This window comes from Equus asinus, chromosome 20 (genome assembly GCF_041296235.1).
Source record: "Equus asinus isolate D_3611 breed Donkey chromosome 20, EquAss-T2T_v2, whole genome shotgun sequence".
NCBI lineage: Eukaryota > Metazoa > Chordata > Mammalia > Perissodactyla > Equidae > Equus > Equus asinus.
The window spans coordinates 112,412,078-112,428,468 of NC_091809.1; the positions used below are offsets into that span (position 1 = coordinate 112,412,078).

Consider the following 16,391-nt stretch of genomic DNA (forward strand, 5'->3'; position numbering starts at 1 on the left):
GCCAGGCTCTGTTCTGAGAGCGTTCTTCAGCCAAGGAAGGCGCCGAAGTCGCCCAGCCATTCAAGAGGCAGCGTTTCCACGTCTACGGGGAGTCGGCAGAGCAGAAAGGGACTGAATTGCGGACGCAGACTTGAGTTAGGCCGTGTGTGACCCTGGGCAGGGCTGTTCCCTCCCTGGCTCCACGTTCCTCGTCCTGGAGTCTCAGAGGAGACCACGGCGAGAGGGGTCAGGGCCCAGGGCATGAGCTGAGCTGTTCAGTGCCTGGTTCCCTGCCCACCTGCCACGAGGCTGGGGCGTTCCTCATCTCTGACTCAGTGTTCCCGTCTGTCGAGTGGGGTCTACGAGAGCTCTATCTCACGGGATCACCATGAGAAACACTCGAGACACTGCATTTAAATAAAGCACTGGGCTTGGTGCCTGGTGCAGAATGCGTCTCCTCCATGTGTTACCACCTCTGCCATGGTTACTGTTGTCATTGCCACCTTGGAGGGCAACTTCAATTACTGTGGCAGGTGTGAATTCGTTCCTTCTTTTGCTGTCTGTCTCGTGAGCCTCCTATGCACCAGGCACGGCCCAGGGAGGGGACGGACCTGCCGGGGAGGAGCTGGAACCCCAGGGGAGAGAGACAGATACTGAATTAGCAAATAAACCAATGCATGAATAATGTAAGTCGGCCAGGGAGATGTGCTCTGCAAGGAGTAAAGCGGAAGATGTGACGAAGTGGTGGGGTAGGGGGTCAGACGGGACCTCTGCCTCAGAGGTGGATGCTGAGAGGACCGCAGTTACGCCTGAGACCTGCCGGAGAGCTCTGGCTGATGCCTGAATATCACTTATTCTAACTCCATTTGCAGCAAAAAAGAAGCAAAGGACTTTTTGAGAATGGGAATCAGGGTTCAGTAAAGAGGGCTCAGGTCAAACGCCAACTGACCTGCCAATCCATTCGGAGAGGCATCTGGTGTTAACTGTTTCTCTCTCTCTGTCTCTGTCTCTCTGTCTCTGTCTCTCTGTCTCTGTCTCTCTCTCTCTCTCTCTCTCTCTCACACACACACACACACTCTTCTGAGATGTTGGGATTCATCCTTAGACCTCCTCTGTGTCACATGGGGGAGTGACCCAGGTTGACCTGAGCTGACTCTGCGGCTTTGCTTTGATACAGAATCTAGCACAGGAGTATTCTCGGAAGCCTGGCTCCCTCGTCTCCCGTGGCCTAAAGCACAGAGTTCCCACCCATGGCCGCCTTGTACCCTACCTCATCCTGGACACCAGTCTTCCTTGTCCTGGCTGCACCTCTCTTCACGCCCCTGTGGTGTCCTCATTCCTGGTGACTTTCCCTCCCCGCCATCCCTGCTCCCTCTCTCTTCACCAGTTGAATTTGTGGTTCCCTCGTCTGGAACCCCCTCCTGCTCTCCGAGGTCCGTCTTCTCCTGCTGGCTGCTTTCTTACTCCTCCTTCCAGACTCAGGGCAGGTGGCCAGGCTCTGTGAAGCTCTCCTCATCACCTATTCCTCATCTCCCGCCCCACTGTGTTCAGGACCTCTTCTCCCTGCCCACATCACCCTGCCTGATGACAGCTATTAATTCAATGCCGTTGTCCCTCGGAAGACGGTGAGCTCCTGGAGCAGCTATTTATACCTGTGTCTACGCAGCTTCCCGGGGCACCAGCCGGCGGAACTTTCCGTGATGAAGTGCTGTGTGTCTGCCCTACCATCCAACACGGCAGCCACAAGAGGCTTTGGAGCGCTCGAAATGCAGCCAGTGCAACTGAGGAAGTGAACTTAAAATTTTATTTAATTTTAACCAAGTTGAAATAGCCGCACGTGGCTGGTGGCTCCTGTACTATGGGACAGCGTAGAGTGGCACTTCACGTAGCACGCGTCCAGCGTTAAGTAAACGCACGTAGCTGCAGAGCTCTATGTTTTTTATATGACGGGAAGTTCTTGAAAGATACACTCATGCCTTCTATTTTTAGTAACTTTGATCCCTCTGGTCCATTAATGTTCTTCTCTCAATTCATTCACTGGGCCAAAGTTTATTGCTTAACTCATCATCCTATGGTGGCTGCGGTTATAGGCTCTGGGGTCAAACAAAAGCCTAGTCTGATCTGTAGTTACCACTAGCCATGTACCCATGGCCGAGTGATTTAATGGCTCCAGGACTCAGTTTTCTTATCTGGAGGATGGGAACACTAACAATGCCCAGGTCTAGGCTCCTTGTGACGAGGACACGAGATAATGCACGTAGAATATCGGTGCACCGCTTGGACAGGGTTAGCCCTCAGTAAACATTAAGCAAGTGTTATTTATTCCTTCATCCATGAAATCACGTTTACTGTGTTCCAGATGCTACACTGAGACGTGGAAAGAAAAGTGCTCAAGCCAACAAGAATGAAAGGGAATATAAGAAAAATTGTGGACTGGAAAGGACATGGCATCACAAGAGGTGCATCAACACCTCACGTTTTAAACAAAAAAATCATATTGAAGTCTTTTCAATGGGATAAATTTATCCTAAATCATTTTTCTCAAGTCTGGAGGCACGGAATTTGAACCCACACCACCAAGCCCTTAATATGTGATGTTACTTTATGCTCAGTCTAGATCAACAATCTTCTCCATCACCAAGTACTGAATTTGTGTGTGGTATTAAGCTTTTATATTGTGAAATCCAGCTCAAAAAGAAAGATATTTCTGCTCCTCAGAAGACTGAGCTTTCTGACTCTGATATATCATTTATGCATCTCGTCCATTATTGATGTCTTACAGCTTTTACATGAGGCACTGACCTTTTGAAATAAAAATAAAACTACCGTGTCCTGATCTCTTTCTCGTCGATGCTGCTTTTAGGGCACAAGAGACTCTCGTGTTAGGCCGACTTTGCTTTGAAGCTTCCCTTCTTTGAAAACAAATGGCAGGACGGCCCCAAACAGCCCGGGCCCTCCCGTTTGGCGGAATTGCTGTGCACATGTCTAATTTTAGGTTCCTAAGTGCAAATGTCACATAATGAACATATCAGCATCGCTTAAACGTGGTTAAGTATGGACGCTGGGTGTAAAGTCGACGTGTGTACAGCGGTGACAGTGACAAGGGCAGGAGCCCTCCTGATAAATGGCTTTCAGCCTCTGTTAATCGGCTGATGGATGGATTGGTGGGAGGCTGGTCACAAGGAGGCGCCTCGGCCTCCGTAATGGACCATGTCCGTCTGTCTAGTGGAGGGCGAGCGGGACCACGTGCACTGCTGGTTCCATCATTCTGCCCGGAGCAGCCCCTGCCGCGGCGAGAGCAGGCTGGTGTCAGGAGACTCTGACCCGAATCAGAGTGGAAACTAGAGACATACAGAAGGTCGTGGCTGGAAGAGATCCGGCCATCACCTAATCCAACCCCTGTACTTTCCGATGAGGACATTTCCATGTGAAAAAATATGCTGGCATTTATTAATCAATGCACGTGTTCTCTCCCTGTAAAACCCACAGCTGGCTGCACACTGGCCTCAAGGCAGGTCCTCATAAGACGCCAAGGCCCTTCCGGAACTGGATCCTGCCTCTCTCTCCCCACCCTGTCTCTCCTCTCGTCACGCTCACACTTCAGTTAGGAGTCCCCCACACTGAGCCTCTTGCTTGAACAACCCTTGGTCAAGCTCTGGGTGTCTGCTTGAACGTCACCTCCGAGCGTCCCCCCAACTCTCCAGGACCAGGCTGGGGACTCTGTCTTCTCTGTTCTTTCTCTTCTCCTAGCAACTGCCTCTGTCAGATTGGTCTGTTTACTGTTATTCTCTGCTACTTGACCAGGAGCTCCTTGAGGGCGGACGCTGTCTCGTCCACCAGTGCATCTCTGGGGGCTCATGAGTGGCCGGCACATGGTAGGTGGCCGTTCAGTAGCTGCTGACTGCACAGGATGGCCAAGCTCAGCGGGAGATGCCAGGAGCACAGAGCAGTCTCTGTTCTGGGAGAAACCAGGTTAATTCATTCAATTCGTTCATTCTTTCCCTACATATGACATTTTACATAGTTTAGCAACTTTGAACAAGTTACATTTCTCAGTTTTGGAAAAAGTTTGAGGAGTTGCTTGAAATTGTCAGTTTTTCAAACAACACTTAAGACTACCACCACCATCAGCATCAGATGAAAGGAGCCCCCAGGAGGCAGTCCCCTCACGAGAGACCAAAGGCAGCTCACATTTGTTGCTCAGAAGAACCACTGCGAGTAACCCAGACGAGGTAATGAGCTCCCTCCCTCCTGGTGAGTGACACCCAGGAAGGAGGGATGGGACGTGTAGGGAGGAAGGACTTGAAGAGGCTTGGCCATCACCCAGCCCCCTTCCCTTTCAGGGGAGAAGATGGTGGACCCAAGAGAAGAGGTGAGTGGCTCAAGGTCAAGCAGCTACTTAGCAGCCACCCTGGACCTTGGAGCTCCACTGGGCCGTGTTCCTTCTCTAAAGAGTTATCATTCGGAACCATGACCCCAAATCTCTCCACCCCAAATTACTCGTCATCAGACACACATCCACCTGGTTGTGGTCGAGGACATCCCTTCTGCTCATTTTTATTTGGAAATCTACCCCATGTTGGGGGCGCTGACCCCGCCAGCTTCAGGTGTGCCCCCTGACTCAGTCAGTCTCACATTGCACCCAGCATCCGGCCGCCATTCTGAGCTGGAAGCCTAGGCAGCTCCCCACTGAGTCAGACTTGGCACGGACAGTCCTTCCCAGCCTAGCTCTTGGTCTAGTCAGGCAGACAGAGCAAGGCCACAAAGCCTGCGAAGATCCTGGCCCCTCAGGGGTTTCTGATACTGGGGAGGGCAGGGTCCATGAACAGACCTTTGGGGTGTAGGAATGATTTAAAAGTGCCGACAGGGCTCCTCAGCAGTGGCTGGAAGATCATTTCCATCAAAGACAGGAATGGGGGTGGAGACTTGACTCTCCATTCCAGACATCTCCCTCCCTTTCACTCGTGGTCCAGAGATGTCCACCTACTGCATGTTTCAGCCAGCACTGGGCTGCGTTTGATTTCTGTTTACTAGTAATTGGCAGTTCCCAGCCCCCAAATCTATTAATTATGTAATTAAATGATTAATTAATTCATCCATGCAATTTAAGTTCATGGCGCCAGGTTCCATGAAAAGATGTAAGAAGCTGCTGCTGACCCTCAAATGACCTTCGAAAGTACCTGTGGACACTGGCCATCAAACATTTTTCTCAGGTAATTTATTTCGGTTCAGGAAACATTTATTGAGCGCTTACTGTATACCAGGCCTGCATGAGAGGATGCCAAGATAGATAAGATGTACTCCTGGCCTTGAGGGGCTCACATGGTCTAGTCAAGGTGTCAGTCAGGTAAAAACATCTCCTGACCTCTCCCCATGACCTCCCCGAAGCCAGTATTCTGGGGTCAAGTCCAATGAAGAAACTGCCCTGTCCAGGGCTGCTCTGGCTTCAGCTCAGGCTGCATTTATTTAATTTTCAGGTGTATAGGGAATTTTAAAAAATCGCTTGAAAAGAAAAGTTCCCTTGGAGGTTCAGAGCTGAGGACCATTGACTTTGTTTCTTGGTAATGAGACAGAGTTCCCGGCTCGCAGTGTGCATTTTTAAAAACGAGACTAAATGGTAGGCTGGGGCTCCTGCCAGCGGTGCTGCAACAATGCGGGGACCCCTCCCCCCTGGTGCCTGGGAAGTGGGGCCTGGTCAGAGCCCTGGCACGGCACGTGAGAACCGTCTCACCCCAAACCAGAACATGGTAAGTAGAGGCTCTCTGCGAGAACTCCCGGCGGGCTGGTGTCAACACAGTCGGGGAAAGAGCAGTAGAAAGTGTGTTTAAAAGTTCCTGTGACTCTGGGTCACTGGAAGGAACAGACTTCCAGCTATAGGATGCTAAGTCCTGGGCATGCACTGTACCACACGGCGACCAGAGTTAACAATCCCATCCTGTGTACTTGAAAGTTGCCGAGACAGTAGATCTTACAAGTTTCATCACAAGAAAGGTTTGTAACTGTGCGAGGTGGTGGATGTTAACTACACTCCCCACAATGCATGCAAATATCGAGTCGTGATGTTGTACGTCTGAAACTAATACAGAGTTCCATGTCACATATCTCAATAAAACATTTTAAAAAGAAGTTCCTACTGACTCTATTAGGGCTGCCACTTCTTAAGAAGCCCTCGGGTGTTAGGCATCTTACACATCAATTCCTTCCTCCCTGCTCAATCCGGTCCTGAGGAGGAGGTGTGGCTGTCTACCCTGGTGGGGTGGGTGGATGGCAGTGTACAGTGGCTGACAGGGCTGGCCCAGGGGGACCACGCCACGGGCGGGAATGAGGAAACCCTCGCCCTAAGGGGGAGTGTCACAGGAGTGTCATGCACTCACAGATTTTCTTATTGTGACAAGTATCACAGGTAAAGATGTCTATTGTGTCCATGTGACTTGAGAGTAATGATGCCTGTATCTACCCCCAGGCTTACGAAGCAGAGCGTTGCTGCCGTTTGTTGAGGTGTCCTCTTCCTTTTCCTTTACCATCTATGTGTGTATGCATTACTTAGTTTTACCTGTTTTTATATAGTGGAATGAGTCATTATATATTCTCCTGGGACTTGATTCTTTAACATTATGTTTTAGTGATTTATCCAAATTGATTCGTGTAGCTGTGGTTTATTCAACTTTACTGCTGCACAGCTTTCCAACTTATGACTGTGTTACACTTTGTGTATCCATTCTGTTGTTGATGGGGGTGTGGACTTTGAAGACGGGGAAGGAGGTCACGAGTTACTGCAGGTGGGCTCTGGACGTGGGGAACGGCTCTCCATTGACCGCCAACAGCTTGAACGTGCCAGGAAGTGGGTCCTCCCTTAGCGCCTCCAGAAAGGAATGCCGTCCTGCCAACGCCTTGCTCTCAGCCCCATGATACCTTTATCAGACTTCTGATCTACACGACTCTAAGATCATAATTTCGTGCTGCTTAAGCCACTAAATTTGTGGTAATTTCTTATGGCAGCAAGAGAAAATGAACATGAGTTGTTCACATGTTCTTATTATTCGCTTAATTTCTGTAAAATGTATGGTTGTGTTTCCCCTTTTACTACTAATACTGTTTATTTGAGGTCTCTCTCTCTCATTTATCTTGCTAGAGATTTGTCTGTTTTATTAGTTTTTTTTCAAGTCCTAACTTTTACTTTGATGGTTCTCTATACCCATGTTTGTTCTAAACTTTCATTAGTTTGTGGCTTTATCTTTATTATCTTCTCTCTTCTGTTTTCTTCGGTTTATTTTTCTAACTGCTTCTGTTGAATGTTTGGCTTCCTTATTTTGAGTTGTTCTTCCCTAATGGAAGCATTGAAGGCCATAAATTTCCCCGTAACTACAACTTTAGTGGAATCTAAGTTTTTACACGTAGTATTTTCATTATGTTACTTCTTAATTACTTTCTAAAGTCCGTTATTATTTATTCTTAGATCCACGAGTCATCTTAAAAGTGTGATTTTAAATTCATAGACAAATGGGATTATTCTAGTCATCTTTTTGTTGTTGATTTCTAATTTCTAACCTACTGTCAGCTACTCAACTCTGTCATTGTGTCATTGTCACATAAAAGCAGCCATAGACCATACATGAAAAAATGGGCAGAGCTGTGTTCTGATAAAACTTTATTTACAAAGACATGAGGGGCTGGGTTTGGCTGTGGGCTGTAGTTTGCTAATCCCTGCTCAAGGGACCCTGTCTCCTCATGGCCTTTTCCTCGGGGCTGCCAGGATTCTATGCGTGACGCGCGAGGCTTCCAAGAGAGCAAAAGCGGGGACGCAAGATCTCCCGAGACTCAGGCCTGGAGCTCTGTCAGCATCACTCCCACCAGAGTCGGTAGGACAAAGCCAGTCGCAGGCCAGCCTCGATTCAACGAGGAAGCAGACCCGCATCTCGAGGGGAGGAGCTGCGAAAAAAATGTGTGGCAATATTTAATCTCCTCAGGGATCTAGACTGCCTTACCAATAGAAATGGAAGTTCAAGGATGGTATATGTATTTTAATTAATCGGCTATTTTTAGAGAAGTTTCAGGTTTACAGAAACTCAAGCAGATAGGACAGAGTTCTCTCGTACCCCTCCCTCCCTCCTCACGCTTTCCTCTATCATTAACATCTTGCTTAATGCCATAAATGTGTTACAGATGAACCAATACCGATACACTATTATTAACGAAAGCCCATAGTTTACATCAGGGTTCACTCTTCCTGTTGCTCAGTTCTACGGGTTTTGACAGAAGCATAATGCTCTGCACCCACCATGTCCGTATCACACAGAATAGTCTCAATACCTGAAAAACCCCGTGTTCCACCCATTCGTCCCCCTCTCTTACCGAGCTCCTGGCAACCCCTGATTTTTTTTTTACAGTCTCTACACATTTGCCTTTTCCAAGATGTCATATAGTTGAAATTGTGTAGTATGTAGCTTTTCAAATTGGCTTCTTTCACTTAGTAAAATGCATGTAAGTTTCTCCACATGTCTTTCAGTGGCTTAATAGTTCCTGTTTTTCTATTGAGGAATAGTATTTCATTGTATGGATGTACCACAATTTGTTTATCCACTCACCTATTGATGGGCATCTTGGTCACTTCTAGTTTTGGGCAATTATGGGTAAAGCTATTAGAAACATTTGAAACATTTGTGTGCAGGATTTTTTGTGGATATAAGTTTTCAAATTATTTGAGTAAACACCTAGGAGCATGATTGCTGGATCATGGGGTAAGACTACGTTTAGCTTTAGCTGTGTAAGAAACTGCCAAACTGTCTTTCATAGTGGCTGCACCATTTTGTACCATTCTCGTTTAGGTTCCACCAACAGTGAAGGAGAGTTCTTGTTGCTCCACATCCTTGTTGGCATTTGGTATTGTCAATTTTTGGATTTTAGCCATTCTAATAGGTGTTTAGTGGTGTCTCCACTATCTTGGTTGACTCCTGTCATTGCTGTTTTAATTTGAAATTCTCTGATGGCGTGTAATGTCCTGCATCTCTTCACATGCTGATTTCCATTTGTGTATCTTCTTTAGTGATGTGTTTGTCCAGATCTTTTGTCCATTTTTAAATTCAGTTGTTTCTTTTTTCTTTTTTTTTCTTTTGTGAGGAAGATTGGTCCTGAGCTAACATCTGTTGCAGTCTTCCTCTTTTTGCTTGAGGAAGATTGTCGATGAGCTGACATCTGTGCTGATCTCCTTCTATTTTATGTGGGACGCTGCCACAGCACAGCTTGATGAGCAGTGCTAGGTCTGCATCCAGGATCCAAATCTGAAAACCCTGGGCTACCGAACCGGAGCATGCGAGCTTAACCACTACACCACTGGGCCAGCCCTTGTTTATTTTCTTATCGTTGAGTTTTAAGAGCTCTTTCCATAATTTGGAGAGAAGTCCTTTTATGGATATGTGTTTTCCAAATATTTTCTCCCAGACTGTGGATTATCTCTCCCTTCTCTTAAGGAATTATATTTTAAAAAATATAATAAGATTTTCTCCTATGTTCATTTGTTCATATTTCTATGTTTGTGACATCCTCTATTATGCTGGGGGCATCTATTTGCCTCAGAGAAGATTGGCCTTGTTCAATAAGATTGCAAAGAGAAGAATCGATTTCCAGTTTTGAATTTCAAAATGAGATTTTTGGCCATAACTTTGAAGCCAAGCTTTCTTGAGAAAGAAATGACTTTAAAGTCCATAAGCTCCAATGAATATATGCAGAATCAGGTCCGGAGAATAAGAACGACAAGACGTAACGTCAGCCATGAGTGGAAATCAAGATGCGATGTAAGGAAGCCCCTGACTCATAGGAAAGAGGAAACCCCCCTTCTAGCTCCAGTGTGGCCGGGGCAGGAGACGGATGGGAAGGGATGGCCCCTCTGTTTGCTGCCTCCCCCCACGCTGCCCCACCCACCGTGGGAACCTCCTTCCTCCCCTCCAGACCCCGCTCCCTGCAGGTGGCACCGCCCACTCTCCCCACCGTGCCCCACCGTTCTGCGTACACACTCACCGTGGTGCCTGCAGACTCTGCTGCAGCTGGTCATTTCCTATCCGCTTCCCCAGACTGCAAGCTCCCTGAAGCCAGCAGCTGTCCATGACTTACCTCCATCTCCGTGTGCCTTACACCACACCCGGCTCGTTACAGGCATCATGCTGAATGCTGACAGCGGAGGAAAGCACGAGAAACGTGGTCAGGTCCTCAGCGCAGGCAGCCTGGGGTAAGGCTCAACAGGGGAGCAACGTTTGAGCTGTGCTGGAGAGATGACTCGGTGTTAGTTGGGCAGGAAAGTGGAAGGAGAGAGGCTGGGAACAGCATGGGTGAAGCACAGACATATGAAGCAGCGTGGGGTGCTGAGAGGGTCCAGGGCTGCTGTGGACTGTCTGTGCTCCCCCAAATTCATATGTTGGAGCCCTGATCCCCAATGTGATGGTGTTGGGAGGTGGGGTTTGGGGAGGTGATTAGGGTTAGACGAGGTCACGTGGGTGGGGCCACATGCTGGGATTAATGCCCTTACAGCAGAGGCAGAGAGCCTCAGCTCGCTCTCCATGTGCACGTCGCTGGCCACGTGAGCCCACAGCGAGAAGGGGCATCTGCCTTCTGCAGGAGGCCAGCCCTCACCAGGAACCGAGTCTGCTGACACCCTGGTCTTGGACGTCAGCTCCAGAACTGTGAGAAATAAACGTTGCCCATCTTTGGTGTTCTGTTACAGCAGCCTGAGCCGAGACGAGAGCCTAGCAGAGCCCCGGCGGCTCACAGTGGATGCTCAGTGAACGTTTGTGGATGAACGAGTGAATGTATATGTTGATGTCCTTACTTCCTCACTGTGGGGGCCTTTATGTCTACAGGACCGAGTCTATCATTTGTGTTTTAAATGTAGGTTTTATTATTATTCAGGTGTGGTGAGGCCAACAGATCAGGAGACGCTGCTGCCCGCTGCTGTTGAAAAGACAGTTTGTTATGCTGATAACCCCAGCAGGCGGGGCATGCCACACCTCGGGGAGCCCCTTGGAAACGGCAGCGGCTCAGGAGGCAGGGGGAACGAGGAGAATTGTGGGAAAGAGGCTTTACTGTGGTCTCCACGGGAGGGAACAGGCAGAGCAGGGTGAGCAAGCTTAGGATTGGCCGTCTGAATAACGTTGCTGGCTCTGGGGCACAGGCTTGTCCCTAGGGGTCTGGATGTGGGCCTGGGTGATTAGGGTGGGGACGGTGGTCTTCACTAAAGGAGGTGGTGGGGCGTGGACTCTGCACGGCTCGGTGTGCACGTGAAGGCGTGCTGGCAGGTGAGTCCTTCACTGTGTCTAGGAATTGTCCACTCTGAGAGGGGCCCTGCTCCAGGGTCTTCTAGGCCCAAATGTCCAAACACCAAATACAGAAACTGGGACATGTGGTTATTACATGCTGACAATCAGGAAATCCTCTCCCCTGGGTTGCTTGGAGAGGGGGTGTGACTGGGAACCTTCATGACCTGTCCTGTCAAGACTTGTCAAGATCACGTGGGCCCATGATGCCACCCTTCTTCATGCCAATCTTTGCCACATTTTATTATTTTGCTCATTCATTCAGTCATTCAACGACACTTGCTCAGCGCCTGCTGTGAGCCGGGCTTTGTCTGGCCCTGGCAGCCTGGTCAGAGACAGCCCAGGAGTCCAGTGGAAGCCCTGTCTGTGTGGCCAGTGCTCTAGGAAAGACCTGAGGACAGTCTCTTCAGAGGCTCCTCGTCCTGCCCTGGACTCCTGGCAGGTAGGAAGGTCCCTTGACGTCAAGTTGAGTGACGGCTGTGGAGGCAGTCTCATTTCTCGTAGTGGAAGATGCACGGTTAACCAGAGAGGGGCCTTCCTCAGTCTCCGAGCTTTGTGTTTTCCGTGACTTTCAAAGGCAACTCACAGATCGGCACTTTCATAACAGGGGTCTCAGAGCCAAGTCGGCGACTTGAAATAGTGTGAAGACCCCAATGGCTGGACTCACAGGGGCCGTGTGACCCTTGCACATGAATTTTCAAATGGCCTTGGAAAGTGCAGCATGATTTTAGGAAAGATTTCCAATTAACTTGGGCTCTTCAAAGCAGTTCTGTGCCTTGGAAAGAGAATGCATTAGAATTTTGTGAAAGGCTTTATCTCCTGAAACAGAAAACATAAATGGCAGTGGGGAAAATAATCAAAGTTACTGAGTCTGGAAATCACCACTCTGGGGTGTGTGAGAACCTCATCCACTAACTCCCTACCATGCTGGGAGCTTCCAGAGGTGACGAGGTGGGTTCCAGAGCGTCAGACGTCTGTTTGCTCCCTGCTCAGGTGGGCGTCTGTCCTGGTCCACCTGCTGGTAGGGCGGAGACGGTGCCTGCCACCTCCCTCAGCCCCCTGGGAAACCTTGCACACAGCAGGCACTTAGTACACTCTGGTGGGATGGAACTAATGAGAAAAGACCCCCCAGGAAGGTGTGGGGTCGCAAAGGGCGCTCCTGTTACCTGTTCCTCTGCTCTGAGTTGGAGGGAGAGCAGCCAGGCTTAGGCCGGGGCTCGGGCTCCTTCCCTCTGGGTGGGGAAGGGAGCGAGCTAGTATGGAGCCCTCACCACGAGCTGGCATTGCAGTAGGCGCCCAGTCACCCTGTGCAACTGGCATTATTACCCATTTTATAGATGGAGAGGTGGACGCACTAGAGACGGCCCTCCTGCGTGGTTTTCATTTGAAAGGTTTCCAGGATCCCGTCTGACCAGCCTGCCGGCCGGAGACAGCCATCTTCACTGAGTGCTGGACTTCATTGAGCACTGAGTTGGGCAGGACACTGTCCTCAGAAAGGCTCTGATTTGATCAAGCAGACTAAGCAGGGGAGGCCTCCCAGCCTGACAACTCCAGGACCCGTTTATCAGACTGGCCAGTTGATGCCCTGGAGAGCGTCGAGCAAGTCCCACAGGTTGAATGAGTGGGGCAGACCCAGCAGTGACCCCTCCACCCCTCCTCCACTGGCGGAGCCCAGCACCACCCAGTGTGGAGGAAAATTCCAGCAACTCACCTTCCCGGCTTCTCTCAGGTCTCGGAGTAACCATGTAACCCAGCTCCGGTCGATGAGATGTCAGGGGAGATCTCCTAAGGGGCTTCTGGATACGATTTACTCCTGATGAAAAGAGTGACCCTCAGGGAAGGTCCTTTCTATGTTCAGTTCCTTCCTGCTTTAGATGACGTCCTGTGACGACAGGATACCGTCAGTCTTTGTGACCATGAACAACCTGACACACAGCGTTCGAAGGATGACTGAGTGGCTGATGCATGGATCCTGGGTTCCAGTGACGTCATTAGTGACAAGACCACTTACCTCCTGACTTCCATTCTTGGTGAGATGATGGAATGTCTTTGTTGTTTAGGGCGTCGTCTGTCAGGTGTTCTGACTTGAGCCTTCTGTGAAGCATCCTCTGAAAGTGTTTTGACTTCTGAAATTGTGGAGAAGGAAATATGGGCAGTGACAAGTCCTGAGTAACAGCATGGTTGGGGTGGGGTTGAGGGTGGGAGGGGTGAAAGGTCAAGATCAAGTCAGAGGGTCCAGGGCACTGCAGCAGAGGCGATGAGGAGGTGACATGAGGACAAATCTTGACCTGGGTAAGTAGGGACGTTATTTGAAAAGACTACTGCAATAAGGGGAGGCAGACCAGGGGCAATGCTCTGACATGAGGTTAGAAAGGGTCCCAACGGTCAGGCAGAAAGGAAGGAGTAAAAGGGCCAGCAGGCCCCCAACATGGGAATGGGATGGGCAGGGCTTGTGTGGGACCCCCAGGTCAGGGACTGTTTCCCCCAAGGTCAGCTGATTCTCTGGGGGTCCCTAGATCAAGAAAGAGTTGTTCCACCTCCCAAAGCACAAGAGTGGGCCAGATTCAGGGGTCTGGAGGAAGAAAGAAGCCTGACCAAACCTGGTTGCGTCAAGTGAGCTGGCCTCTTGTCCAGACTGGTCAGTGGGACAACAGCTCTGCCGATCGCTTGCGAGACAAGAGTGGGTGGTGGAGGCTCTGCATCTTGCCTCGTCACGGGTGGACCGGGGGGTGTGGGCAAGTCTTCTCTTAGTCGTACAGGGAAGTATGGTTCTTTCCAGTGAGCCATTTCTTGGAAGACAAAAGTTGGGGGTAGTTCTTAACTGTCGCAGTTTGCCAGGAGCACAGGGCTCAGTAAAGTTCAACTGTCGAGGAAGAAAGTAAAAGGTAGACTCAGACCTCAGTGCAGAGTTAAGGTGGCCACCGCTCCGTCCAACCTATCAGTCCCTCCCAGGAGCCAGGCACAGTGTGAGGGGCCCGGGGACACAGACGTGGTTCTCTCCAGGAGCACGGCAGGCAGAGAAGCCATGGACACAAACAGCCGCAGAGGGCCCTGCATGTGCCTGCCCACGTGCCCCTGCTCTGACTCCGGTGGTCTGCCCTCACGTGGCTGCCCAGGCACTCTGACTTTCTTTCCTGCTCTGAAGGCTCTGACTGCTAGTCAGCCTGCTGTCGGGTCCCCCCCCCATATGTTCACTGTCCCCCCAACTCTTTACTCTGTCCCTGTCGGAGCTGCTCCCTCCAATCTCTAGAGGGACAGACTCCCTCCTCGGTGACCCAAGAAGGCCCTGGGATCAGGCCGTGTCTTCCTAAGCAGAGACAGTGTCGGCTCAGTGTTTTCTTCACCTCCACCAGCCACTTCTTTGGTGCGAGGAGGGGTTTGCTCACCAGGAGGCCTGGGGCCAGTTTTGGGGAAGGGGAGCTGTGAAGGGTTCCATCAGGTGCAGGATCCCAGGCCCGCCCCCAGTGCTGCATCTCTTGGTCCATTCCCACGTCGCCTCAGTGCTGGTCCAGAGACAGCGAGACCCCGGGCAGGCTGGGCCTTTGTTGGAGCTGATCTTGGAGTCCCCAGAAGTCAGCTGGAGGTGTCCAGCCAGCACCTCAAGGAAGGGGGGCAGGTGATTAGCATGGAAATGACAGTTGCTACCAAGGGAGTCAGGGGGAGGTCTGAGGCAGGCTGTGTGGGGACGAGGGGAGGGCCTGGGAGAGCACCCGCCATCAGCGAGGGGGCAAGAGGAGCTAGGAAGGGGACCGGGAGAGAGAGCCCCTCCTCAGGCCAGGGAGGAGAGAGTCCACAGGGCCGTGTTGCCAAGAGATCAAGGAGGTTGAAGATGGAGAGAAGGGAATGGTTGGGGACAAAGGGACTGGAGCAAGGTAGCCTCGTGTGGCCCTGCGCGCTGCACACCTCCAGGGGGAGCCAGCCACACCCTGGCCTGTGGGAATGGGGACCAGAGCCGCGTGGTGCAGCAGCTGTGTGGCTGCTGGGGACAGCCCCTCCTGGGAGTCCTGGCAGCTGCGGGCACCAGCAGAGGGGAGGGGGGCAGGAGCGCAGCCAGCGAAGGTGACCCTGGGAAGGAGGCTGGAAGTGAAAGAAAGAAAGAGAAGTGAGGACTGGAAAGGGTGTCAGGTTTGAGGGGAAACAACATATTTTCCACATGAATTACAGCCGGGGTGGAAATCTGAGCATATTTTAGGTAAAGGAAAGAGCCAGCAAGTGGGAGAGAGAAGAGACGAGGGAGATGGGGAGGGGAGGCCACGTGCTCAGGAGCGCATCTTCATTGCATCTCCCGTTTAGAGAGGGAACAGCTCCCACTTGAGCCTGCGGTTAGTGATAAGAGACACCTAGAGGGGCTGGTGGCAGGTTACTCTGGGGTCAGGATCGGCTGCTCCTAGGAGCTGAGACCCGAGTGAAGAGGAGGCCCGCCCTGCAAGACCTGGGGGTGGAGTGTCCCTGCAGAGCCGCCAGGGTGAAGGTTCCACGTGGGGATGGGAGGCCGGTGCGGTGGAGTCTCGAGGAGAGAGACTGTGAGGTGTGGCTGGCAGCGTAGGGCCCCCAGGCTCCAGGTGCAGGTTTCCAGGTGAGAGTGGGAGTGACACGTCTGTAGACTGAGCCTCTGCCCTCGCTGAGACCTGCCGCAGGTCTGGTCTGTCTCCCCAGACCGCCACAGTGTCAATGGAGGTCTCCTTCCACGTCCGCCACCAGGAACGTGGCTCACCCCGCCAAGAAGAGCTTAAATCCACGGCTTAGGAAAGTCTCTGGCCTGGTCCCAGCGCTGGGCGCTTCCACAGGCCCCTACAAAGGCGGTTCGGGGGCACTGAGCCATTCGGCCCACTGAGTCCCCTGGCCTGCATAGACTCTGACCACTAAACTTGCCAGGGGGACGAGCTGATTCCAGAGCCCTCCTCCTTCCTCCTGATCCCCGGGTCCCCTCCTCCCTACTGCTCTGTGCTCCTCTTGCTGCTCAGGCTTCTTCTTGGGCCGTCTCAGAAACGATGCCCCTTATTTTCCAGCCTTACCCTCATCCATAAAATGCCCAGTTCCTTAATGCAGATATTAGCAAGAAGGCAGTCTGATTGAAAAAATTTATACTAAAGAGTTAGTGACTGATAT

At 51.0% G+C, this 16,391-nt stretch overlaps 1 long non-coding RNA gene across 1 annotated transcript; it reads right to left on the reverse strand.

Moving 5' to 3' along the window:
* Positions 1 to 7,587: 7,587 nt before the first annotated feature.
* Positions 7,588 to 13,328, reverse strand: LOC139041294 (uncharacterized). Its single transcript, XR_011496165.1, has 3 exons — positions 12,994 to 13,328; positions 10,087 to 10,236; positions 7,588 to 7,908 (listed from the first exon to the last, which is right to left on the reverse strand). It is a non-coding gene; the product is annotated as an uncharacterized lncRNA (long non-coding RNA).
* Between the last annotated feature and the right edge of the window lie 3,063 nt (positions 13,329 to 16,391).